The following is a 27879-nucleotide window of genomic DNA, read 5'->3' as shown; positions in this document are numbered from 1 at the left end:
CCGCACCTGAATTGACAGGTTGTGCCAGCACGGGAGAGCCACACATTTGCAAAACTCAGTGATTGCCCCTCTGCAGTGGATGACAGTGACCTGCAAGCTTTGGAGAGATTTGTTGTGCTAATGTATGACAGGTCCAGCGATGTCACAACTGTAAACGAGGCTAGGCTTGATCTCTTTGCCAGAAAGCAAAGACCCGACCTGATCCCACCAAATCAAGCAGCACTCAAAGAGCATGCTAAACGTGCATGTTACGAGGCTGGATACGTGTGGGGACAGGCATTGAAGCGACAGCCACAAATGCCAAGCCCATAGGACTGGGGATGGATGAAACAAGATGAAGAGTGGAAAATCTTTTGGACTCCTCTTCTACCTATTGTGGAGAATTGTTGAGAGTTGACAAAATGTGGGTGCATGAAGGCATGTACTGGAAGGTGTACGTGCTTCAGATATGGACTCACTTGCACATGTCTATGTAGTTGCCCCTGCTAAATACCTATGTGCGTAGGCCTGTTCTTTTTGCCAGGGTTGCTCCCCCTTGGCCTCCTCAGGTGTAGACCTTTGGCTCGGCTCCCCATTATCACATCAGTGCATATTCAGTACAGTGAAGCACATTTTAGTTTAGTTCATTAGTATATTGCTCAATTATTATTTTGGAGCACTGTCCGTTCAGAACCACAGCTGTGCTACTTTAGTATTCTTACTTTTTGTTTCCCCATTCCTTAGTATTTATTTGACAAAGTTACTGTGTTAGTTTAATACCTCTTGTACTCCACCCCCATTTTGGTGATATAGACTGTAGTGTCTGAACCACTCTGACTACATGCATGCATGAGGTCTTGCCAGAAAGAAAACTCCCTGAAGTTTCTCGTGAAAGTGTCAGAAACACTCTGTGATACAGAGACAGAGTAATGGGCCTCTGAAGTCAGTAAAAAAATTGAAGATTTTGCCTAAAATAAAATAAAAAATGTATTTCAGAATGAATAACTGTCTGTGGCTTCATCTGAGCAGGTAAATGACACTATGGAGCTGTAGGCACACTGTCATTCATTCATCTTCTAACCACTTCATCCTCTTGAGGGTTGCAGGGGGGCTGGAGCCTATCCCAGCTACATCGGGCGAGAGGCAGAGTACACCCTGGACAGGTCGCCAGACTATCGCAGGGCTGACACATAGAGACAAACAACCATTCACGCTCACATTCACACCTACGGACAATTTAGAGTTATCAATTAACCTAGTCCCCAATCTGCATGTCTTTGGACTGTGGGAGGAAGCCAGAGTGCCCGGAGAGAACCCACGCTGACACGGGGAGAACATGCAAACTCCACACAGAAGGGCTCCCACGCCCGGGATTGAACCGGCAACCCTCTTGCTGTGAGGCGAGGGTGCTAACCACCACACCACGTGCCGCCCGGCACACTATCAATGAACATTTATTTCAGATTTGAAGAAGCTTGCTCAAAGTATGACCATTCTACAGTGTTTCTTCCATGAAAAGATCCAGGCGGAGCTCCAAATGACAAGTCGGTCACTCGGCTTCAAAACAGTACTATCAGTGATCAAACAACACTCAGCCAGCTTCAAACATTGTACCTTATTGAAATCAGGTGTGATTATGATAGCTGATGTTGTTTTTGACACAGAAACACCATAAAATATCACCAAATAAAGCCATATGAAACGTGAAAGTTATGATCCCACTGGGAGATACCATTTAACAGAGGAGGGGGGGAGCGAGGACGTTGGCGTCCTGGCGGAGTTAGAGAGGTTAAAAAAAAAACCAAAGGCAAAAAAATAATAATAATGATAATAAATAAATAAACAAAAAAAAAAACACCTCCCTTGTGACTGTTACCTTGTCGTGGTCAGGGAGCTTGTGTACTTCACAGAAGCCTGAGGGCAATGCCGTTGGAAGGCAACTTCTGGCAGGTTTTACCAAATTGGACAGGTCAAGAGCAAGGAGTAAGACAAAACACAGTCAAACACAGGAACCCAAAAATATAATAAATAAATAATAAAATGGGGAAATAGAAAAAGTAAAGATCCAGGTGGCCATCTTGAAGAATGGCTGCCATCTTGAAATTTCAAGTGGCTGTGAGTGGTTTCTTGTCAAGTGACCAATGGAGACTACTCACGCCAATTTTCATGCATGTATGACCGACTGAACAACTACACCACTTAACTGTTCCACTGAGGTGGCGGCCATCTTGAAAAATGGCCGCCATATTGAAATTTCAAATAACTGTGAGTAGTTTCTGGTCAAGTGACCAGTGGAGACTGCTCATGCCAATTTTCATGCTTGTATCACCAACTGAATGATTACATCACTGAATTATTCCATTAAGGTGGCGGCCATCTTGAAAAATGGCCGCCATCTTGAAATTTCAATTGGCTCCGGCAATTTTCTTGTCAAGTGACCCATGTAGACTGCTCATACCAATTTTCATGCTTGTATCACCAACTGAACGATTTGGCCTAAAATCAGCTCTTAGCTGCTTCACGACTGGTGGTACCATGTCTGCTGGTGGAGGGCTCACTCATGGTGGTGGTGTCGGATAATTTTGAAAGTGATATTAAATCAGATGAGTCGTCAGGCTTGATTATAACCTATCTGACACACTGTATACTGTTCTATTATTGCTAATTTATATCCTCTATTTATTGCTATATGTTCATATACATAACTACATATCCAGATTTAGATTGATATCTTGCATTTATATTCATAAACAGGACGTTGTATAGTTTAACAGGTATAAACTCATTATTTGTATCTTTTGGATATCCTTTTCAAATATCTTTGAAAGTTTGGCATATAACTTACTCTTTCTTGTAGTGCTCTAGCTTTTCCTGGAATTCAGTGGATGCCCAAGTCGCCACCAAACACTTGGTTTCATCGGCAGACCACTGTATATTCTTCTTCTCCATAGTCTTCTTCTCTTTCCTACCTTCCTGCTCGTCTTCACAGCCTAGAATATCACACGGCCACTTACGATGTCACGGTTCACAAGGAAAAACCAACTATTTTTTGGTTTCGCTGGGAACCAACTTTTGAGGTTCCGAACCAATTATTTTTTCGGTCTGAACCCACTGGCCGGTTCAAAATTGGCTTCAGGAACTGGAACCGTGCCGGAGCCCTGCCACTGTGAAAGCCCTATGTATGACATTCAAGTGGTGGTGACCACATATGACTAAAAAGTACAAGGAAGGCTTGTTTAGATTCTGGGACGTGTACATATATATATATGTATATATATATATATATATATATATATATATATATATATATATATATATACACAGTACAGGCCAAAAGTTTGGACACACCTTCTCATTCAATGCGTTTTCTTTATTTTCATGACTATTTACATTGTAGATTCTCACTGAAGGCATCAAAACTATGAATGAACACATGTGGAGTTATGTACTTAACAAAAAAAGGTGAAATAACTGAAAACATGTTTTATATTCTAGTTTCTTCAAAATAGCCACCCTTTGCTCTGATTACTGCTTTGCACACTCTTGGCATTCTCTCCATGAGCTTCAAGAGGTAGTCACCTGAAATGGTTTCCACTTCACAGGTGTGTCTTATCAGGGTTAATTAGTTGAATTTCTTGCTTTATCAATGGGGTTGGGACCATCAGTTGTGTTGTGCAGAAGTCAGGTTAATACACAGCCGACAGCCCTATTGGACAACTGTTAAAATTCATATTATGGCAAGAACCAATCAGCTAACTAAAGAAAAACGAGTGGCCATCATTACTTTAAGAAATGAAGGTGAGTCAGTCCAGAAAATTGCAAAAACTTTAAATGTGTCCCCAAGTGGAGTCGCAAAAACCATCAAGCGCTACAACGAAACTGGCACACATGAGGACCGACCCAGGAAAGGAAGACCAAGAGTCACCTCTGCTTCTGAGGATAAGTTCATCCGAGTCACCAGCCTCAGAAATCGCAAGTTAACAGCAGCTCAGATCAGAGACCAGATGAATGCCACACAGAGTTCTAGCAGCAGACCCATCTCCAGAACAACTGTTAAGAGGAGACTGCGCGAATCAGGCCTTCATGGTCAAACAGCTGCTAGGAAACCACTGCTAAGGAGAGGCAACAAGCAGAAGAGATTTGTTTGGGCCAAGAAACACAAGGAATGGACATTAGACCAATGGAAATCTGTGCTTTGGTCTGATGAGTCCAAATTTGAGATCTTTGGTTCCAACCGCCGTGTCTTTGTGAGACGCAGAAAAGGTGAACGGATGGATTCCACATGCCTGGTTCCCACTGTGAAGCATGGAGGAGGAGATGTGATGGTGTGGGGGTGTTTTGCTGGTGACACTGTTGGGGATTTATTCAAAATTGAAGGCACACTGAACCAGCATGGCTACCACAGCATCCTGCAGCGACATGCCATCCCATCCGGTTTGCGTTTAGTTGGACGATCATTTATTTTTCAACAGGACAATGACCCCAAACACACCTCCAGGCTGTGTAAGGGCTATTTGACCAAGAAGGAGAGTGATGGAGTGCTGCGGCAGATGACCTGGCCTCCACAGTCACTGGACCTGAACCCAATCGAGATGGTTTGGGGTGAGCTGGACCGCAGAGTGAAGGCAAAGGGGCCAACAAGTGCTAAACACCTCTGGGAACTCCTTCAAGACTGTTGGAAAACCATTTCAGGTGACTACCTCTTGAAGCTCATGGAGAGAATGCCAAGAGTGTGCAAAGCAGTAATCAGAGCAAAGGATGGCTATTTTGAAGAAACTAGAATATAAAACATGTTTTCAGTTATTTCACCTTTTTTTGTTAAGTACATAACTCCACATGTGTTCATTCATAGTTTTGATGCCTTCAGTGAGAATCTACAATGTAAATAGTCATGAAAATAAAGAAAACGCATTGAATGAGAAGGTGTGTCCAAACTTTTGGCCTGTACTGTACGTATACATATGTATTATACAACAGTTAGTTCCGACCGAGTAATTTGATTGGACAAGAGACATTCCATGAGTGCTGATATAGAGTATAACATCACTGGGACATGTAACAGTAAAATCAGTCTGCTCACAGGTGTTATAAATACAACCGTTAATTAACCAGCTGTCACACTCGCTACATTGATGCAAACCGACACTATAGCGTTACATGATGGATATTTTCCCCAAAATTACATTTGAATTAAATTATGAGCGGTCGTCAGGAGAGGACGAGGAAGAGGAAAGCCGGGACTCTTCTGTGCAGACCTCCAGGTGTGTTTGAATCCAGCTGTGCCAACATCTGAGTTTGCCAACGTTTCATCAGCCGAACTGGACGAAGTTACACAGTTGCAGATCAATATAAATACAAAGTAGCTTGTGAGTTCCTGGCGTGTGTGCTGCGTTGCCTGGCAACAGACCGGGGGAACTGGTTTTTTTTTTCACGGAGTTACATAACATACTTAAAGAGGCAACAGATAGGATTTGTTGTTTTTTTTTAGCTTGGCGCCACCTAGCGTCAGCAGTGTTACTCGCACTGTCGCAAAGACCAAATTGACTGTGGGGATCAGAGATAATCAATAAAATGTAGGCTGTAAAGCCACCAGTATACCTCTATGTATATGTAGAATGAGAAGGTGTGTGGACACTCTACTAAATAAATGAGTAAAGAGACCAAGCAACAATTATCAGATTTATCTGAAGAAAAAAACAAATAGTAATGCAAATAATTTTAACAGAATGCACAGTACCAGTACAGACAACTCACAGTAATTGATACCAATATGCACAGTATCAGTACAAACAACAGTAGACACATAAGAGATAATGTATAGTGAGCCGGTGACTGTTGAAAAATAACTCCTGACAGGGGAATGGAACCCCGACGCACAGCGTGCGTGTGTCCCCTGTCAGTTATTTTTCAACAGTCACCGGCTCACTATACATTATCCCACTTAGAACACGGCTTACTACTGTTACAACTGGCATCAATATTATTATTGATGCCAGTAGCTGCTGTGGCGGCAGGTGGCGGGGGGGGGGGTTAATCACTGTCCGAGGGCTGCCGTAGAATGGCAACGAGGATGTCAGCTGACCAACACTCGCTACCCGGTCCCTGGTTGCGGCGATTTGCGATGCTGGCCAGCTAGGAATTAACTCGCAGCCACTACAGTGCAGTCCTCTCTCAACTAGCTAACATTTACCCGTGTTACTTACTGATCCATTAGAAAGAAAGCTAGCTGGACACCGGTGTTGAAGCCTCTTTAGTCACGGAGCTCCCTCCATCTCTTGAATGCCTGACTGAGGTTTACTCTTGATTTTCCTCTTCTTTTATCACTCTCTTTTTTGCTCTTCTTTGCCTCCTCAGACAGAGGAGCTCCTTTTCTTTTGGGAGGCCATTTTTCACTGTCCATCTGCCATTGTGCTCCTGACTCAACTATTTCATGCCCTGGCCAGTTCCTCCTAAGGACCAGCTCCAGTCCCTGATTGGCTGACCGACCAGTTTGGCAATACATGACGCATTTCCTGCTGTAAAGCAGATTTTTTCCGTGAAAATCCGTCCCCGGTGGCAGAAGCTTATTGCAAAGATTGCAAAGCCATTAAGTAACCTGTGTAAACGCTGATAGTGTGATTTTACTGTGTATACTACCCTGTGCAACCCACATTATTTTCAGAATGATATATATAAGCAAAAAGGCTGTCTGTTGCTTCTTTAAATAATTTATTTCATCACCTTTTGTTAACATTTCCTTACTCAGCATTGCTGTTTAAGCTGTTGTTGAACTATTGTATAAAAGCAATATCATATTCAAGGTCGTGACGTTGTAGCCTACTGTATATCACCATGGCTGTAATTGTCTACGACCGATTCACAGATCCCATATATAATAATGTATATATTATATATAATATATAATATTATATATAATAATAATACTAAAGCGAGTGTGCCCACAAGAAGGCAGGGATCATTTCATTGGTCAACACTAAATCTGGCATTCTATTGGTTGGGGGATTTTGACAGGGTTGTTACACAAAAAATCCAAGCGCAGGGCAGAAATCTGAGAGCAGAAATTCCACGAGTGGACAGAAACAGTTTGAGCAGGAGGAGAAAAGCCGAAGCTCGAGCAGGAAATCTGTGCAAGCAACATTGTATTTGAGTGTGAGCAACATGGTATCTGAGTGCGAGCACACAGTTTGAGCAGAAACAGAGTAGATCCAAGCGCAAGCAGAGGCTATTTGAGTGCAAGGGCAGGGTTTTTGAGCGTGAAATCAATAAATAATGCTCTCAAACTGATAGGGATAAAGCTCCATAGTGGTTCTGCTTTCTGCCTAACAGGCGAAAGCTATTAGAATAAGATGCTCTGTTTTAACTGTGTGGTGTAGAGCATGAAACTCCTACAGCACACATGGTAAAGTCATTGACTTTTCCTCCATTTATTTCAGAAATCTCTCTCCCGCTCTCTCTCTCTGAGCTTCTGTTTTAATAGCTTGCATAGCATTGTGTGTCGGCTACCTTTTCTCCTGCCTGGTAACTCAATTTAAGAATGAATCACCTCTTTAAATCCTCACAGCACCTCATTCTTGAACTTGGCAGAAGACTGACTTGTGAAGTCACATGGGGCACTGTAGTTCCAGCACCACTGGTCCACTGAGACATATCAGGTAGATATTTCACATTAGCAATGTGACAAAGCTGGATGAAAACTCTGCCTCACTCACAACAAGATGACACAACAGAGCACACAGAGAAGAGCCCATGGAGACCAAACAACTGTGTGATGGTTGTGTTAAGGCTGCAGGGTGTCAGGAAAGTGAGTAATTGTCATATAAATTCCATGCTGTGATTACATTCCTCAGAAAATCATAATGTATGTTGGTAACCCATCTTTGGGTCTGAAATCGACACGGTGTCTCAGAACGTCACCAACCAACGCATCCTGGGTACCTTGCACTCCATATCTCATTGTGCATGTGCATGTCCATAAACAAATTGTGATATGTGACTAGGTCAGAGTGAGAATGTGTTGTTTTTTCTGTTTGCAAACAAGTTTGCCACAGATTGCAAGTTGAGGGAGGAATAAAGTATTTTATATTAAATTGTCTTGAATTTAACAGTGCTACAACATATTCTAATGGGGCAAAAACCTAAAGACGAAGTTTAATCTCTTTATCTAAACCACTTTAATTGACAATAAAACTTTAAATGAGAACAACTGAAATGTTACTGATAATCATAGCAAGTGGGATACGATCTAAGCTGGACACAAAAGTGGGTTCGTTTATAATGGACAGTTTGTGTCCTTTCAGTTTGCTTACAAATGATTTGGACTAACTTTAAAACCTGCCTTATTGTCTAACCATTAACGTTAATGTTTGTTTTTCTTTACACATTGCCATTTTCATATCTAATGGAATGATGGCCAAGCTATGAAAATTAGCTTATTTACATTTGGTTTTAACATGCATCTCCAACACATTCTCACTCCGACCTCGTCACATATCAGCATTTGATCATGGACTTTCCACATTGAGATATGGCGTGCAAGGTACCTTGGGTGTGTTGGTTGTTGATGTTTTGGGACACTATGTCAACTTCAGTTGTCTGTCTTAATATACACTTCTGTTTTCACCGGACATGTACGGTTTGCGTATAGTCTCTTTCAAAATAAATGCGCTATGTCAGCACTGCACTGTAAATTGATGTTTTTTGCCTTCAACAACAAACACATGTGGTTGGGTTTAGGCAACAAAAGCACGTGGTTGGGTTTACAATCTTAAAGGAAAAAACAACGGCCTTTCGGGTGAAAGTCAGTGGTTATTGGACCCATTCACCACCCCTCCCACCCACCCTACTCAGACATCAGCCCCTTTAACCTTCTTTTTGCTCCGGAGTCTGCTGGGTGCCGTTAATTAATAACAGTGAGCGGCTGTGTATCATGCTGATGTGAAAGGATGTTATTTTTTTCATCTGTTTTTGATACTGGAAGTCACTGATCAAGCAGTGGTATTCGATGACTTCAGAGAGAGACCTGGTGGCATTTCAGTGATCTGAACACGTGGAAACTCAAGACACATTGCATTTCAGACCTGTGTTTATAATATAAACTGTCTCCAGCTGACCTCCTGTGTTCACATTTTGCTGCTTCCTATCACTTATGCTAGAGGCATAGTGCACAGTTATTACATCCACATTCTCACTAGCTGCTTGCTAGCATGCTCACTAGTCACAATGTTGTGTTGATACAGCTGGAGATATCTCTGTCAGCAACATTAAACAGGTCTCCTTCTACACGGCAAAGCAATGGACGATCACACAACACTTTGTCCAACTCGTAAAATGGGCAAGTTATAGAGTGTTAGCGGGCTGTCACCAAAACAACCACCATGTTCCGAAAAAAAGACATGGTTATATGAAATGTATCCCAGACCACTGAGTGATGGGATCACAATGTGTCTTAATGGTTTCTGTCCACTTGTTGGCTTCACTTGTATGTTTTAATAGAGCTGTTTTTAGAGAGTCTTCTAAACACTGTTATTGGTTTCACAACCTTTCAAAAGACTCTCTAAATATAGATCATGGAGGTATGTACATTAAGCATCAAAAGATGGAGGAAGGGCAACCAACACAATGCACATACTGTTGTCTTAACCTACTGTGTGGGTTTACCATGATGAATGAGTTATTTTAACCTTTGCTGAGTTGCCGTTTGTCTGGGCTCAGTAATGGGCTGGCAGAGGTGGGGTTTCCCTCCTCTAACGGTCACATTTTCTAATGCAAAACAGAGAGGAAGAGATTGGCGCCTGGATACTGCTCACATTAGAACTGCCATGAGCTCAGTCAATTATTAGAAAGTGCCTTGTAATATGTAATGTATGGGGTATGTAATAGGGTATGTAATCATACCCTTAACATGGACTGATATGTTTTAAGGGCAGGATTCCTGCTCAGTGAGAGTCTGGAACTATATGAAGAATCTAGACACGTTTGGAAAACCAAGGGAAAATACTGTTGGACCCCAGTCATTATTCAAGATTTGTTGATGTGATGAGTCAGTAGGGGTAAACTGAATTTGAGGATCAATTATGCTTTAGCACAATAAAGTCTATACAATTAAAAAAAATCAAGCTTGTGAATGTTTTCCTCAAGAATGTTTGGTTGAATTAAATTTGCCTTTGTTAAAGATATAATTTACCAGTTTGGGAAATATTTAATTGTCTTGCCAAGAGTGAGATGAAAAGATTCATCAGTGTTGCTGTGTGATGCACAAAGCAAGAACTGGGAAGCTATTGTTGTATCTCAGATGAAGATTAAGACAGAAAGCATGAAGGAAGCAGCCTGGTATTGTCTAAAGTGTAAAGTTACACCTACCAACACCTCAGAAGCTCTCGGATTTACATCATGTATCTTGTTTGTTTCACCTGTACAGTAACAGAAAAGTGTATGCTATGCACTCAGATATCACATTAGAGTGGTTTTGTTCTCTCCTCTAGCTCAGAAAGAAAGTGAATATGTATATTCATCAAAATGTCCAACTTCTCTTTACTAGATTTGTTAAATGTGTTGGTGCTTTAATTTGGCTTTTTCTGTTGTGGGAAAGAGGTCATCGAAACATCAGGCGAAGGCTACATTATCCATTTAGAGAGGGATGCATTACAAATAATCCACAGATATAACTCAACAATAGAAAATTAATACAGACACTCGGCAACATTTTCTCGGCTATCTCAAGCCCGTTTCCAGTTTGCATTCTACAGTATATCATCTGAATCTAATCCCTGTCCCTTTGGCACAGCTTCTGCCTGTGAAAGAGAGCGTTTCACTTCAACTCCCACCTCAGTCGTCCACCCGCCACACCCACAGCTTCTAGGGAACAACTCCAAAACTCACAGGATACATTTGAGGCAATCTTTAAAACCCAAAGCAGATGAAGTGCCGCTCTCTGTTTCCACACTGCTCTGTCTCTCTCTTCCTTACTGGGGTAGAGAGACAAAGCAGTGTGTGGAGAGACTGGTGACATCGAGCAAAGGAAGCACAAGTTGGATGACATATTGGTTTTCATGACAGGGGCCCGTAGACTCTTTAAGGTTATTTAACAGCAAAGGGGCCCTCTTGAGTTACTGTGTGGGAGGTGGGTGCATCCTAGCCAAAGGCGTTGAGTAGAAGCCTTTTTTTTAATCCATCGGCAGGCTATATATATTTTTTTTTTTTGCTCAAAGTGAAGGTTTTGCTGGAAGTCAGCTGACCTCTGTTAGATTCCTAAACATCAAACCTCTCAACGTGGAAAGTCAAATTCATTTCTTCTCTTCCCACAGATCTTTTGTGTCCTGACAATTCTGCTCTGAGGTGTAACAACAGTTCACTGTGTACAAATGCAAAACTTGAATAAACCCTCAGTGTGGCTCAATGTAACCCCACCATTAAGTCAATGGAAAAGGAGCTGTGGCCCTGACTGTTCATTCCCAGTAATTAGATGAATTAGTGAGTCAGGCAAACATAACCTTGCACGCTAGGGCATTGATATTTAGCCTCATTTTGTAGTGATGGATCCTGGGCTTTATTAGCTTGACTCAAGTCAGCTGATGGTATCACTTGTAACTCCTGTAACTCAGCCGATCTACTTGCCAGCGGCTGGTTTTAGAACACAAAGCATGTCACCTGTTTCAACACCCATTCAGCTTGTAGTGAAGTCTGCTGGTCATGTCAAAATGGCCACAGATGCCATGTTCCCTTACTGTGGCAGGTGCTCCGTCCTCACCAAGCCCTGTTTCCGTAGACTCACAAGTCAGTCTTTAGACGCTTTGCTTAACTAAAGACTGATGTCTTTCTCCCTGATTTTGTGTTTAGATGGGCGGATACAATTTCAGAGTTTAAAAAAACTCCCTACGTTGCAGAACCAATAGTAAATCCACGAGGCGGTCCTTCGGTGGCTCGCTGAACTCTTGTGCTAGTAAACATAGTCCGACTGTGTTAAAAGTTTTAAACAAAGTCACTGTAAGTCCTTCATTTCCACAACTTTGTCGACTGAGCACAATAAAACGGAGTTAAATCTTTCGGCATCCATTTTCAAGCTCTCTATGTGTTTGTTTCCTTGCGGACGAGAAAAGGGGGAGCTCACGTTTCCAGGAGGGCGTGTCCTTTTAAAAAATGCAAGAGGCGTTGCATTGTTGCCGGCCGTTTTCGCTGGTGTGTTAAACACACTTTAGAAAGGAGTGTCCCCAGACTATCAGAAGGCGGAGATCTCTGATTGTCTGGTGGCGAGACTAAACCCATTGTACAATACTTGCTCAGCGCCAAACAGCAGGCAGACAAAATTTGTGAAAAGCTTGTCTCTAGTTAAAGTCAAACACCTGGCAGGTAAAAAGCTGAGAGATTGTATGTGCTACTTCACATTAAAAAACACATGATGCTCATTTTAAATATTAATCAGCTAATGTTATGGTATCATTAATGGTATGGTTCTTTCAAACCAGCATAACTTAAGATAGCTTTTGGGATTGGTCCATACTGTAAGCTGTTAAGTAATACTGTGTTAATGCTAACAGTCCTTTGCAGAAAAATGTGAACATGTGAACATTGTTCATTTGGGAACCCTCTCCTTAGGGTTAGATTGGTAACCAACTTACATTTACATGACAGGATCACTGAAAGCCAACAGCACAGTTATTAAGGTACAATGTATTGCAAAATGAACCTTAAAAGGATGACATGTCAAGTGGTCCTGCACCACTCTGTTGTTCCATATTGATTTAAAAATATTTTTTTTGCTTGCTCTATGCGTCTATCATCAGAACTGTGTCCAGCGGTCTGTTACTCATAGCAGCGGTCTGCAATTCAGAAACAACAGACTGTAGAATGGATTTACAACAGGATTTACATCTCAGTTAAAGTCTAATTTAAGATAAGCTTAACCCTCCTGAGTGGTACAGCATTGGCACTGATAGCACTGCTGCTAACTGGCTAGCTACTTTAACTGTCACTATAGGAGCTAGACTTAGAACTATTGGTATCACCTGCTAAGAAGTCGTCATGTTGTTCATCCACAGCGGCAGGCAGCAACCTCCTCTTCCTGCCACTGGCAGCTGCAGCGGCTCATTTGTCCACATAACTCTTTTTACTCCTCTTCATTTGATCTTATTTGTTTTTACTTTCTACTTACTCTATGGTTTCTGTCTTGATTTTTTTTATTGGTGCTCCCCTGCTTGACCTCTGACATTACATGATGGAATGATCCATTTGAAGGGGTGGGAGGAGTTTGCAACTGCTGGTACCACTCCACCTGCCTTAAAGTAGGGCTATTGGCAATTTTGGGGCCATGTAGCCCCTGATCTGATGTACTGTTTAAAACATTAAGTGGACCACAGCTGGCTTTAGATAGAGGGAAGAAAAGTGAAAAGCTAAACAAAGGTATGATTTATAAGCCTCTCCATTAGTCCCACTCATTGTCATGTGTTGCATTAGAGAGCTTGTCTTCTTTCCAGCCTGCAGTGAAGCACCAGAAGTTTTTTTTAATACATGTTATCCTCCTCCTGAGAGCAATTTTAGAGAAGAATCATTGAGTCAGGTTAATAGTGGCTCTTCAGGAAAAGATACAATGTCCTTTTTGTAGTGATCTGCTGTAAGAGATGCTGTAATTATTTAATCACAGACTTAACATGTTTTTTTTTATGGTCTAAGACCTGTTGGAAAATATTGCCGTCTCCCTACAACAGGATATGGTATTGAGAGCAAAACAGCTACACTTATTATTTTTTTCCAATTCTAAACTGACAGGAATAGCATGACGTAAAACCATCAAGGGCTTCATGAAATTACATGCTGTTTGTATTATACAGAGCAGGTTATTTGGCCTCTGATTGATTTAATGCATCAAACATCCTGCAGAATGGTACCTTGACAGTAGGGGTGTCCAAATTTTTTAAATGAGTGCCAGATTAGATATTAAGAAAATACCTGGGGGCAAGCTCTTTCTTGCATCATATGGATTATTGAAAAACAAATCACATACAAAGAAAAAAATAAGATAAAATAAAGTATTTAACATCCCATCACTCCTAAATGCAGCAGCCCTTGCTCCAGACTTTATGCTTCTCTGCTGTGGCCATATTCCCTTTTAACTGTTGGTTTGCTTGTTTATCCACTGTCTATGAAAACACATTAGTCTGCCTGCATAGCTCCCACTGCATGTCTGCAAAATGTATGATTGTCCTGCCATCGTGAGGTGAATGAAAAATACAAAATGCAAAGGGATCTTGCTTGATTAACCAGTAAAGTATTAATCATATAGCATATTTTAAAAGACAAGCCAAGGTCCTTTGAAAATCAGTCTGTGGGCCACAATTGGCCCCCAGGACATTGGACATGCCTGTTTTATAGTCTGCACATGGAGATTTCATCAGTTTCCAAACCCTAAAGCACACTGGCTCCACAATCTGGGCTCTGAAGGTGTCATATCCCAAAGAGCCTTTAGATAAAAGTTCCTCCCAGTCTGAGACCTTTTGATGATGAACCTCCTTCTTCAAAATAAATGAGTTGTAGAAAACTGACTGTGCAGGTTCAGCCGCTCTCCAGTCAGCCAAAGCAATATCATTTCTAGAGTTTACAGTTTACAGGAGACCTTTCAGCACTGTGTTTGAAAGCATCTTTTCACATTAGCATGCTGCTTTGCTCTTTACTTTTGGCGTTTTTCATAGAAAGACATCAGGTTAACATGGAGCCAAAGAAATCATAGGCAGCTTTTAAACTATGACCTCATGTTCTACAAGGCAATGAGGCAACAAGGACTGTGTAACCCGGATGCAAAATGCAGCCTTTTGCCTCGCAATAAATAGGCCGTCTGCTGTCACGTGACTGCTTGCCGCCAATCAGTGCAGCATATAGTCGGGGACAGGAAACAGCCTTTACCGATGTGTTTCCATCACGAGTGTGGCTGAGCTTGTCACTTAAAAGCAAACTGGCCAGGTTTGATGGCGAGCTACAGGAAGGCCTGGAGCCTAAAGAGCTAAAATCTACACACTGAACTACAGCCAAGCCTTTACCTCACTCCTGCTGGTCCTGGTAGGAGGCTCCTTGCAGCCTATAGAACTGTTTTAAGAACTCTGCCCATATTACTGCTGCATACACCCACCAACATACCAATCATCATCACATATGGACTTAACTGTTGATGCACCCACATGGACTGACTTTCATAAACTGGAAGTGAGTTGTATGAACTTGGGATTGAATCATTTCTATATGTTGTTCTTGTTTTATTTTGTGAAACTTTTTTCCAATACATGGTACCATTTATACCAAATAGCATTACTGCCTCTGTGTGTGATTCAAGACTGTCCACTTCCTCTCTGAGCTGAACTTGCCTCTTCTGATAACTAGCCTAACTATTTAATTAAAATTGGCATATACTACTCATATAAATCAATTAGCTAGCATTCAAGCTAATATATTCATCATCTCTCATTCATATATGCTACAACTGCATGGGATTGGCTGAGCTGTCTTGTATAGAGTTAATATGCTGAAGATGAGGATGAAGAATGGGAGTCTTTGCCCAAACTCCCTCTGTTGAGCTGTCTGCTGCTTCAGATGGTTTTTTTTGGGTTGTTTTTTTTTTGTTTGTTTTTAACTGGACAGGCCAGAAATGAACAAGGGAAACAGTGTCTGATGAACTGTTAGTTTGTCTCAGTGATGTTTTTTTTTTGTTTTGTTTTTTTGTTTTTCTTGTGGAGGGCTCTGAACCCAATATGCTTTTAGGATTTATTAGGCGTGGCATTTAAAAAAAAAAAAAAAACAATTTCAGGGCTCAGTAGAAGATGGAGGCATTTTTCCTCCCTGTAAGTGGGTGTAAAAGTTCATTTAGTTTGACTCTTTGATAGACGCGCACCTCTCAGTAAACCCCTTCACTGTTTGCACAACTGCAGCTGAAATTTACATCATGTCTGCAGACAAATTTGAACAATTTGGTCTTCAGAGTAAATTGATTCATTCATGGTTGTGAAGGTGATTAGACATCCTCTGCTGGCAAGGCAGACAGGCTTTTTACTGTCCTGTCACCATATCTTTAAATATCAATTAAAAAAAAATGATTGACTGAAAATTGATGTCAGGGTTTACTGAGTTTTTGCATAACATGGACTAAGATCTCAAACACACCTCACACCACCTGCACATTCATCAGGCTACTCAGTGCTCTGTGCTGTCTGACATACAACGAAATATTGCACCGAATCCAAATTAAGACAGTGTTTCAGACCAGCACAGCTTATAACTGCAGTGGAGCTTTGTAAAGGGTGAAGACTCCCCTCCGTTAGAAAGATATGGAAGACCAAACTTGTACTCTCAGTTGGTCAGAGTTGTCCATTAAAACTATGCACATGATTGATAGCTTTGTAACTGTAAACACACACAGACACAGAACCCTGTTATTCTTTGTTTATTCAAAGAAACAAGTAGGTGATTGTTCTTTAAGCAACCTAACAGGGATAGTCCAGATTTTTTGAAGTTGGGCTGTGTGAGGTAATTATTGATAGACAAAGTATTACCTACAGTAGATGTCAGTTGGCATGCAGACAGGAGCCATGCACTGCTGTGGTTGGAGGTTAGTAGCAAAATGTATTTTAGCCATTTAAGAAAGGCTTACCTAAAAAGATCAACATTAGTCTAATTGGATGCTATATTGAGAAGATTTTCACCACTTTACCATGCCATCAGACAGCTCTTTGCTTTGGCACTACATTTTATCGTCCATATACTCTATTTCACTAAGCTAACTCTTCGTCTCCATAGTGACCAGCATTTCATTGTTGCTGTTATAGTAACTTAGATTTTTTTTCTTTTTTTGTATTTATTGTCTCTTCCATAAACTGCTGACAGTCTGACCCAAACAGCTGACTGTGCACACTGTATTACACTTAATACAGTGTGCAGCACAGTCAAGCTTATGGGTAGGAAGTTCTATGGTTGAGAGAGATGTAGTGCCAAAGGAAAGGGCTGCCTGACAGCAAGGTACAGTGTTGAAAATATTCTCAATAATGAATGAATGAATGAATGAATGAATGAATGAATGAATTTATTATGTTTTTAGTTTTGAACAATTTTTTAAGAAAAATAAGAAAGAAAAAGACATTACAGTTTGAAAAGGAGTAGGAAGCAGTATAGACATATTTACTGCTACCCCTTCCATCAATGATGGATATTTACATAATTTACACTACCATAATATTTATACACACACACAGCCCACATATATACACCTTCATATACACACACACAACATAACTTCACTCCACGGACTGAGATGCACATGCTTTTCAGTGTCAGGCTGGCATGTTGTGTTTTGAAGTTAAGTTCACCTCTCAAACCATAATGACCCTCTCTGTTACCAAAAAGTTTTTGCAGGTTGCCTGGTAAGGTGTTATTTCTAGCTTTGAACATGATAAGTGCTGTTTTATAATCAATTAGATCAAAGAATTTTATGGCGTGTGATTTTATGAACAAAGGGTTTGTGTGCTCAAGGTATCCAACCTTACTGATTATATTAGTGTATAATGGTTATATGTTACTTCTCTATGTGTTACCCCAGATTTCTGCACAGTAATTCAGATATGGGAGTACCAGTTAACTATAGAGTATGGACAGTGATTTCTGATTTAAGAGGTGCCTCGACTTTCTCAGTACTACAATACTTCTTGCCAGTTTTGAACACACATGGGTAATATGAGGTTTCCAACAGATCTTACGGTTCACTATCACACCCAGAAATTTGTTTTCATATACTCTTTCTATACTAATATTATCTATCTTAATTTGAACTTGTGTGTTTTCCTTTTGATTACCAAATAGCATTTGGTTTTGGTTAGATTTAATGACAATTTATTTATATCAAACCAGTTTTTTTTAATTTTCCCATTTCTGTTGTGATGTTCTCCAAGAGCTGTTGGAGATTTCCCTGGAACACAGGATATTGGTGTCATCAGCAAAAAATATAAACTGTAATTTTTCTGATACTTTATATATGTCATTTATGTACAATGTGAATAATACTGGGCCCAGCACTGACCCCTGTGGGACCCCACAGGTAATGTTAGAAAAGTTGGATCTGTGCTCACCAATTTGGACAAACTGTTGCCTGTTCCCTAAATATGTTTTAACCAGTTCAACACCATTCCCCTGATGCCATACCTTTCTAGTTTATTTATTAATATATCAAGATCAATTGTATCAAATGCCTTCTTTAAATCTATAAAAAAAAACTCCTATCACGTGTTTCTTATTATCTATACAGTTAGTAATGTCTTCGGTTAACTCCATTAAAGTCATGGCCATTAATAACATGCTTTATGTGAACCAGGACAGTGCTTTCTGATTCTGAAAAGTCAGTAGCAACTTGTTTTATGTAAACTTGGGCCCGTTCATTTCTTATTCTTAACAATAGCTTAACAAGATAAGCATAACATAAAAATTAAATGAAATATTGGACACATTTCAGTATGCAACCAATTATGTACAGAGTTATGTTCACCCGTCCAGTACCTGGGAAGTGGGAACATTAAAGTGCTTTGTGTTAATCTGGACACATCAAGGCATATTAAATTTACAGCAAAGAAAATAAAATAAAGCTGGACACATTAAAGTGCCTGACATTACTAAAATGTTTTATGTAAACCAGGACAATGCTTTCTGATTCTGAACAGTGAGTAGCAACTTTTTATGAAAACTTGGGCCTATTTCATTTATTTCTTAACAAAATAAGAAGAAAATAAAAATTAAATGAAATCTTGGGCACATTTCAGACAGTATGCAACCAATTATGTACACCAGTACCTGGGAACATTAAAGCGCTTTATGTTAACCTGGACACATCAAGGCATATTCTTCTTGAGGAACACTAACTGATCAGCATGCTCAGATGTAAGAGCACTCCTCTGAGCAGAGATTATGTGACATGCAGTAGAAAAGATTCTTTCTGATGGCACACTAGTCCCTGGGACACACAGGTACCTTTGGGCCAGCTTGGCAAGGTGTGGGTACTTGGATGCCTCAGATTTCCACCAAACCAATGGTTCATCAGACAGTGGTAGAGGTGGAGAATCTTGATATTGCTGGACCTCCTTTGCAGCCTTGGAGTTAGGTGACGATGGGGTCGGGGAAAATCTGGCGTGCTTGAATGTTTGTCCAAGGAGGTTAGCAAGTGCAGATCTCCTTTTTTTTGGTGTGTGTGGTGGTTTGTCCTCATCACTGATGTCATCAGCAGGAACATTCCCCTCAGTGCTTCCTCCCTCCTCGTCACCATCGGACTGCATTCCCACGTCAGCATCCTCCTGTAAGACAATAAGCATTTGGCACACCTTCATTATTATTTTTGTTATTAATAAAAACATGTTCATCACAACATCAAATCATCAGCCGCTACTATTCATTTTAAAATTTCACACATCTTTTTTGCACATGGTTGGATGTACGGATGACATTTTTCTACCAGTAGTGTTAGGGTTTAAAGGTACAAATACTACTAGAATTCAAATGACCTAACTACTGTTCAGTGTTTACAAGATGTAATTACCCTCAGGGCAGCAGCCTTGGACACCACCGTGGCATACGTTTCCTGCACATCTGAGGGCGCCAAGAAGAGCATCGACTTAAACCTGGGGTCGAAGGCGGATGCAACATAGAGGAAGTTTTTCTCCTCTGCAGACATGTAGCGCTTTGATAGGTCTTCATGGATGGCACGCTTTATGTCTTTGATAAAAGGGGCATCCTCGATGGTGCTGACCGATTCCCATCCCTAGTGCTGACTGTGTCACTCAGAAGTTGGGCATGAAGTGGAGTGATGATGAAAACAGTTGGGCTTTTCTCCTCGCACATGCTCTTTGTTGCCACCAGCATTGGCTTGAGGGCTTTCACAACCTCTTCTGCATTCCTGATGTCTCCATCAGTCAGGGTAGAGATGTCAGTGGTATTCTTTCTGACCTTTAAAGAAAGAAAGAACAGAACAGAATGGAAGGTTAATTAAAACCAATTTAAAATATTTTTTTTTTAGGCTTTCACAAATGTTCAATAGAAACACATCACACACCACAGATTTTCCATACAATTCAGTAACAAGACAGAATAAACACCTTACCTCTGGAGATAAGAGTGCAGCAGTTACAGCAGGCTGTTTCTCAAGACACCGGCTGATCATCTTGTAGGCACTGTTTCAGCGGACAACAACATCAGCTATCAGCTTGTGGTGCGGAAGGCCTAACATCTTCTGGTTCTTTTTCAGGGCCTCAGCTGCTGGGTTGCTTCTGTGGAAGAACGTATAAAATCTCCTAATCCTCCCCAGCAGTCGAGCAACATTTGGTAGTTTCAGGGCACGCTGTACTACGAGATTCAACACGAGCGAAACAGCAAACGTGTTGCTATCCGGTAATCTCAACAGCTATGGACATATTCGCTGCGTTGTCAGTAACCACTGCTGGCGCTGCTCTTTAGCACTTCTGCCATGTGAGCGCCAGTATGACTCTCATACATCGCCCGAGTACGGAGGACGTAGGATTGTGCATCCCAGTTCTTGTCTATGAAGTGAGCAGTGATAGTTACAAAGGACTCGGTGGTCCTTGAAGTCCAGCCATCGCAGGTTAGTACAACTCGTTTAGCAGACTGAAGTGCATCCTCCACTTTTGCTCTCATCTCTGCATACAGTGCGGGAATGGCTTTTTCTGTGAAGTGCTTACGGCTCGGTACCTCGTATCTCAGTTCCAGTGTAGCTAGCGTTCGGCAAAAACCATCATTTTCCACCACACTGTAAGGGCGAAGGTCCTTGCAAATAAATTCGGCGATGGACTTGGTGATACTCTGTGCCCTCGGCGGCACTTTACGGTCTTTGCTCTCATTTACGGGATTAGCGCCCCCACAAACAGGGCAAGAGACATTAAGTACTGACGGTGACAATGGGGGAAATTCATTGAGTGTGTGTTGTAATAAAATATCGATACTTGCCTTCAGTGTATTGATTATTTATTGCATGAGAGCACAACAGTATATTGCAAAAATGATTTTTTTTTGTCCCTCTTAGGGATTAAGTTTATCTTCCCCTAACCTCATCTAAGTACTTTTAATTGTCAAAATTAAACTATGCATGAACCATACTGTACCAAAACTACAAAGGCACCAGATCCAAAAGGAAATGAATCGTTTTGGGGAACTAATATGTGGTGGTTTGGAAGGCAGTAATAAATTACCTATTTTACTGCTTAGGTGCGAGGACTAGTTTGATTCAACTCTCCCTCTTATCTGTAAAAAGTTTAAAAATTTTCCACACACTGTCTGCTTTAGCCTCAACAGTCTGTTGAGCACTGTGTTCTCAAAAGGAGGCTCAAAAGGAGGCCATAGAGATGCCCTCCTGTTGCAACCCGGTCTCACTACAAAGTCGTCGACTACCGACAATGGGTCTGGCGTCACAACGACACAAAAAGCTGTCTTCTCATAGCAGGATTATACGGTCAAGGGGAAATGTGGTGGGAAAACAACGAAAGTTAAGGCGGCGGGATGGGTGGAGAGGTGGTGGATTGGTCCAACAACCACTGACTTTCACCAAGGAGGCCAGTATTCACTTCTGTATGATTGTAAAGCCACACCCTGTTCTTTTTTCCTAAACCCAACCATGTGCATATGTTGGCTAAATGTAACCATGTGCATTTGTTTGCTGAAGGTAAAAAAAACATCAATTCACAGTGTTGTATCAATGTAGTGCATTTATTTTGAAAGAGACTGTATGCAAACTGTACATTTCCTGTGAAAACCAAAGTGTGCACAGTGACCCAGAACATCAACAACCAACACACCTAGGATACCTTGCATGTCATATCTCGACATGGAAAGTCCATGACCAAACGTCGATATGTGACAAGGTCAGGGTGAGAACATGATGCCTGTTGACCATGCCATGCTCACCAGACCTTTTTCTAGAACTAAAACTAGCTTTGGCGTGTTTCTGGCTAGATCTACTCTCTGATGTCCTAATTTTCAATTAGGGATGCACCGATATGAAAATTTGTGGCTCAAGCCGAAGCTGAATAAAATTAAACGCTTGGCCGAATACCGAGTACCGAATACCGAGTTTTTCATTAGTTTTTGCAGATGAACCCCCTCCAGATTAGTGTTGTCATGGTACCAAAATTGGGACCCACGGTACGATACCAGTGAAAGTATCATGGTTCTGAATAGTATCACGATACCACAACGAATATGCGGCATATGTGCTTTTTGTCATTTATAAAAAGATGAATCACTTTTCTTTAATACATCAATTATATTTCAATGGAATAAATTACTGACTTATTCATACTTCAAAAACGGCATCAATAAGTGATTAACATAGGGGAGGGATCAAAATAAAATAAATAATAAAATAAAAATCAACCAAAAATCAACCAGCCACCCTGCTCCCCTGACAAGTTAAGAACAGTCCCTTAAGTGCAGTGAGGTTTGTGGACCTTTACCTGCCACAAAGAGAGAAATATGAACGGCTCGTTTCTCCTCTGACACGTCTATGCACGTCACATACCTGTGTGCCGCCACGGCTCGGCTGTTCAGGTACTTTTAGGCAGTCATGATGCCCAGAAGAGGAAATTATTAGACCTGGAGCCGGGCGTCTCCGTCGCCGGTAAGCTGTTATCTTGCACCACGGAGCACTATGGCTGCCATATTTGACAGGAATACATTCCCGTCCGTGTCTGTGACCCCCGTTCAACCCACATCTGGCAGGATTCGCCTTTAGTTTCTGCTGCTGGCTGAAATCTGTACTCGCACAGCGTGCTCCTGAATGATTATTTTTTTGCTTGCACAAAACTATTTTTAGTCGCAAATGCGAGTGAATTGCTCGCACCGTAGAGCTCTGTGGAAAACAAATTACGCTGTTTGATTGCGTCATCAAAACACGCCGCTATTATTCGGCCTTGCTTTTCACTTATTCCACCGAATACCGAACGTGTGGTTTTTTGCAATATTCGGCCGAATATATTCGGTTACCGAATATTCGGTGCATCCCTACTTTTAATCTTCTCAGTCTAATCTGTGATATCTCCCTAAATTTCTCTGTGGTGCTTACCAAATATAAGCCTGGCAGCCACAACATTTGCAGTGGCTGCTGTGTGTTTATAAGGGCAACTGGAGAAGAATCTGGAATCTGAAAGAGCAGGGGTCAATGAGGAGGCTGTGGTGGGTTTTTGCACTGGATATTTTCAGAACTGAAATTCCACAGGTTATTTCTGGATCCATATGCTGGGACATTCTCAAGATGGCAGCCCATCTGTCCACCACACCAGTAAACTCTCTGTAACACAAAAGGTAAAGAAAGTTGAGTAGAAAGAGGCCGTCACTGTGGTTGATCTGAAGTTTTCAAATTATTGCAGATGCAGAAATGACAGCTACTATGTTGCAGTATTCTAATAGAATATCGGGACATTTAGTTGACCATACTCTTTTTTTTACTGTTTACTATTTGCTATTACAGCAAAGTGAGCAAATATTTTAGTTGCATAATTGCTTTAAAAAGATACAAAAGCCAGTGTTGAGTAAATGACTCCAATAGGAGCAGGAAAGGGGGGAACGCCCATAACTTTGCATGTTGGCATGCAATATTAGATCTTTATTTCCGGCCACATCTAACTAGTGCCCTTACATAAGCAGAAACAACAGGTGTTAGCAGTTTTGGACAGCATTAAGCTCAGCAGAGGGGAGGGCTCAGAATACATGTCATCCATGCAGTCAAGCAAATTCTCTTTTAGTGTGTCTGTGTTTATGAGTATAAATTTTGTTTCATGTTGTGCCCACTGCTTGTTGTACGTAAAGCTGTTGCCTCAGTGGCCTCTGGTCAGGCGCCACTTCATGTGCTATATTTGACCTCCCTTCCCCCTGGCCTCCCAAAGTGCCTTTGGATCAATGTGCTCTACAGTGTGTCTCTTGGGTGAGTGATCTGAGCCAACAGGATGTGATGGCAGGCCCAGAATGCAACAGGAATCTTGCTTCGATGTTTGCTTTCCCCAATGGTGTATTCAGAGAAGGTTTAATCTTAGCATGTAGGGAGTGGGTAACCACTGCAGGAATGACTGGAACAGCCATGCCCTGCTATAACTGAAACGTCATTATGTAGATCCCATCACATAACAGAAACCTCACAAATGGTAAGATTGTGGGTGCTTGTATTGCGTAACGAGTAAAGTAGCAGTTGTTGGTTTAAAGTTATAGTCTAACATTTTAAGTGTATTTATGTCATACAGGCCTCACAGTTTTGCTTCAGATGAAACCTGTTTGGACTACTAGGAGTCACAAACGCACCTAACAGGAAATGCATTAAATATTTTGTACTTCTGACATTTGTTCTTTGTGGCACATTGATTTATTAAAGACTAATGAAGACTGAATTGTGCCTGGCTCAAACTTTGGATCATTTGCTGGAATTTGAATTATGAATGGGGTTGAATATCATGGAAATTCTTAGGATAATAAAGTTAACATTGATTTTATGTGAATATCTTAAAATGTCAGACACCATATAATTAATTTTATCTCAATGTGCATGTTAGATTTTTATATTTCCTGTGTACAAAAGAGAAATTCTGGCCTGACAGTAGCAAGAGCAGAGGTTTTGATGAAATAGGCCACTGCTGCCAGGTGGGGTGGTACAAGACTACCACAAGGCTTTTTATTTAAAGGGGCAATGAGCGAAATCGTTTCACCGCTAGGTTCGCTGTTGTGCACTGCCTGTAGAGCAAAACAAAGTGTGTCATGAGCCGAAATCATTCACTACTCCCTACTACATGTCATTTAGCCTGTTTCTTTAATCCTACTTGTAAACATGGCTCTTTCTGCTTCTATGGTTTAATGGCTGCGGGCCGCTGCAGGTGTGAAGACGTACTTCCGCCTCCAGGTGACATATTCTGGTTTGCTGACTTCTGCTGTGCCCGACCCAACCGAGGCTATGCTAAATAGCCATGTAGAGAAAGGCTTTTTTGTCGCTTTTGGGTTCAAATAAATATGCGGATCTTCAAGGGGGGGTGATACGAACTAGGGACAGTTTTATAAATGGTAAAAAAGTTCCGCACAGCTGCTTTAAATGAAAATGCATCATAGGTAAATGATGACTAAACATTTCTAAAAGTGGGAAGACTTTTATATGATTAGGTTGAAATCAGTTTTTGTCCTCATCAACATCAGTAAAAAAAGATGATGTGATAAAGACCAAGGAAATTCTTTGAGTGTTTGTCCCTCAAATATGCAAGTACACATCAGCTGTAATTTCCAAGTTGCACATTTGCTTGACATTTGTTTGCCCCCATGTCATTGCGATGAAAACAGCACAGCCCATTCAAAAATATAAGCCAAGTCACTGCTCAAATTGCAACAAGAACCATGCTTAAAGATATTGTGTCTACATCATGGATTACTACATGTTTTTGCTCATGTTAAAGCGGTACTTGCGGCTGGAGGGGTGACTAAATGTTCTGCACTCCCTCTGGTCAGTTTTATTAAATAATTCATGCAGGGCTTCTCTTAAATCTGTCTCCTCTACGCTTTGAGGAAATTTAAGTAACATATATTACACATCCATTGACTGTAACCTAACACTAAAACTCTGAATCGCTATTTCATTCTTATTTTTACCAAGCAGTTACCTATCTGAGTTGTACATAAAATCCCCTCATCCCCTGAATGCTCTTTGTGCTCGCTAAACGGCAAAGGGGAAGGATATTGGGGTTTTTTTGTTTGTTTTTTTTGGTAAAAGGCCTATTCTACGGGGCTGTGACTGTGAGTCATGGGCTGGACCTGACCGTCTATCCCTCCCATATGGTTTGGTTAAAGTCTGCCAAGATGTCCCTGTCCGGGGATACTTATAAACCCAGTTTCTCAATGAATTTACATGACATTTAAGTCTTTCGCAGAAGAGGATTTCAAATAAATGAGCAGTTTGACCAAGAGTAATACCAATACTGTTACTGTACCTGTAGTTTTGCAACAAAATAACAATATTTATGCAAATTCCTGATGGATTACTTTGTAACATGAACACGTACGTATATCTGTGATTTACCTTGTGACTGGTGCAACAGAAGATGAAAAAGCTGCCACCATAAAACTTTTCCAGAGTTATGTATCATTTATGTGAGTACTTTAAACAAACTGGACTTACTGGATCAACAAAACACCAACAAGTATCAAAGCAGGGTTGTGTGTGAATGTCCACCAAGACAGGTGAACAGGGAGTACAGAGAAGTATTTATGTTGAATGATTATTTCCAGCTCAGCTTGAATGGACCTAAAGGCCCGAACATACTCGGGCGGAACATACGCAGAACGGACTCCACAGAGGTCCACGCGGACTCAAAGCGGACGTCCGCAAGCCCTGTGCACGCAAAGCTCAGATTTTACAACCGCGCGGACTCCGCGCCGCGCACCAGTGACTGCTTGGCATGTATTTTTCACATCACGGGGATTTTTCACGGACATTTTTACAGGAAACTACAACGCGGAAGTGCGCTCGACTATGAAAGCCCGAATGACTGCAGACATTCCTCGCGGAGTCCATTCCGCATACGTTCCGCCCGAGTATGTTCGTGCCTTAAGTTTAGCATGTTCCTCAGCTGGAAAAAAAACAAAAGAAGAGTCAGTATCTTGTCCAAGTGGCACTGAGATTTTAGGGGATAGATTTACCAGAAAAGGAAAGCAAACCAAGACATGTAATCATATTCAGGGCAAGGCCAGCTGGGGCAGAAATAAGAACTATTGTTTCATCAGCACTTTTTTCTCCCATTTCCTTATAAAGCGGAAGCACATGTAGTGGGAACTGCTAATAGTGATTACATCTGTCTGAGTCAAATTGATCACTATAAGCAGATTATTATAACTGATTTTTTTCCTTTGTCTTTATTTCTCATGCAGATCACATTCTAATTGTCATTTGTATTACATGAATATAGAGTAATAAGAAAGACAGCCTTGCTATTTACTGATTTTTATCAACTGTATAAACCTGCAGATTTTTTTTTCTGCCCACATTCATTTTTTTGTCTCCATGACTAGCAGCCATAAGCTTTAATGTGCATGCAGTACCAGCCTCAGGTAACAATTTGGAGGTAGACGGGTGATTGCGAGGCAAAGTATGGTCAGAGTTAAGTAAGAGAAATAGAATTACCATAGTTTAAATTCTTTCCATATGTTGTCATCTAATGATAAAGCAAGACTATTTCCAACACTGCAAGGATAGTGAAATGTTTTCAGATTTTACTGTGGCTGCCTCAGGGGACCACACACAGAACCTTTCTGATGCACAATGGTCAAAACCCCTAAAATGATGAAACTGATACTGTGGTTTACGTCTCAGTGGTTGAGCATGACTAGTCTTTGAAAACATGGCCTAGCTTTGCTGTGTCTGGGGAATAATTGCCAGTGTCTTGCTGTTATTTGAGGAAATAGATGAAACGCATCAGTTTGTAGGGGCGACGGGGATGGTTGAGACCCTTTTTGTCTCAGGATCTATAACTTGCTGAAATTTTGTGTTGTGAGTTCTCAACCTTTAGTAGACAGCACCCTATTTTCTCAAATACAAATAGCATATTTTTCAACTTCGCCAACTATATCACAGAATTCATTAATTGATGTCAATCAACTGTCCCACCACAGTGGTAAGTTGTAACAATAAAAATTAAAAATTGCACAATCACAAAAAATTGCACATGAAGAACTGATACATACACTAATAACCACTTCTTACTAAGGTCTAACCTGTACCTGTCAGATGCTCAGTACCTCACATGGAATGAGTCCAAAATACAAGTCTGCTGTCTCAGTCAGGTTACCAGTCAGACAACCTCTTGCTGCACATTGAAGACTTTTTGACTGCTGTGTTCCCCACACAGGGCAGCTGTATTT

At 41.1% G+C, this 27879-nt stretch overlaps 1 protein-coding gene across 1 annotated transcript in view; it reads left to right on the top strand.

The window, feature by feature from the left end:
* The window catches only part of LOC125904025 (collagen alpha-1(XXIII) chain-like), a 129477-nt gene that overhangs the window by 100617 nt on the left and 981 nt on the right, over positions 1–27879 (top strand). The window lies entirely within an intron of this gene.

Source organism: Epinephelus fuscoguttatus, linkage group LG16 (genome assembly GCF_011397635.1).
Source record: "Epinephelus fuscoguttatus linkage group LG16, E.fuscoguttatus.final_Chr_v1".
Classification (NCBI taxonomy): domain Eukaryota; kingdom Metazoa; phylum Chordata; class Actinopteri; order Perciformes; family Serranidae; genus Epinephelus; species Epinephelus fuscoguttatus.
Note: the sequence above shows the minus strand (reverse complement) of the source record. Positions and strands in the feature narration are given on the sequence as shown.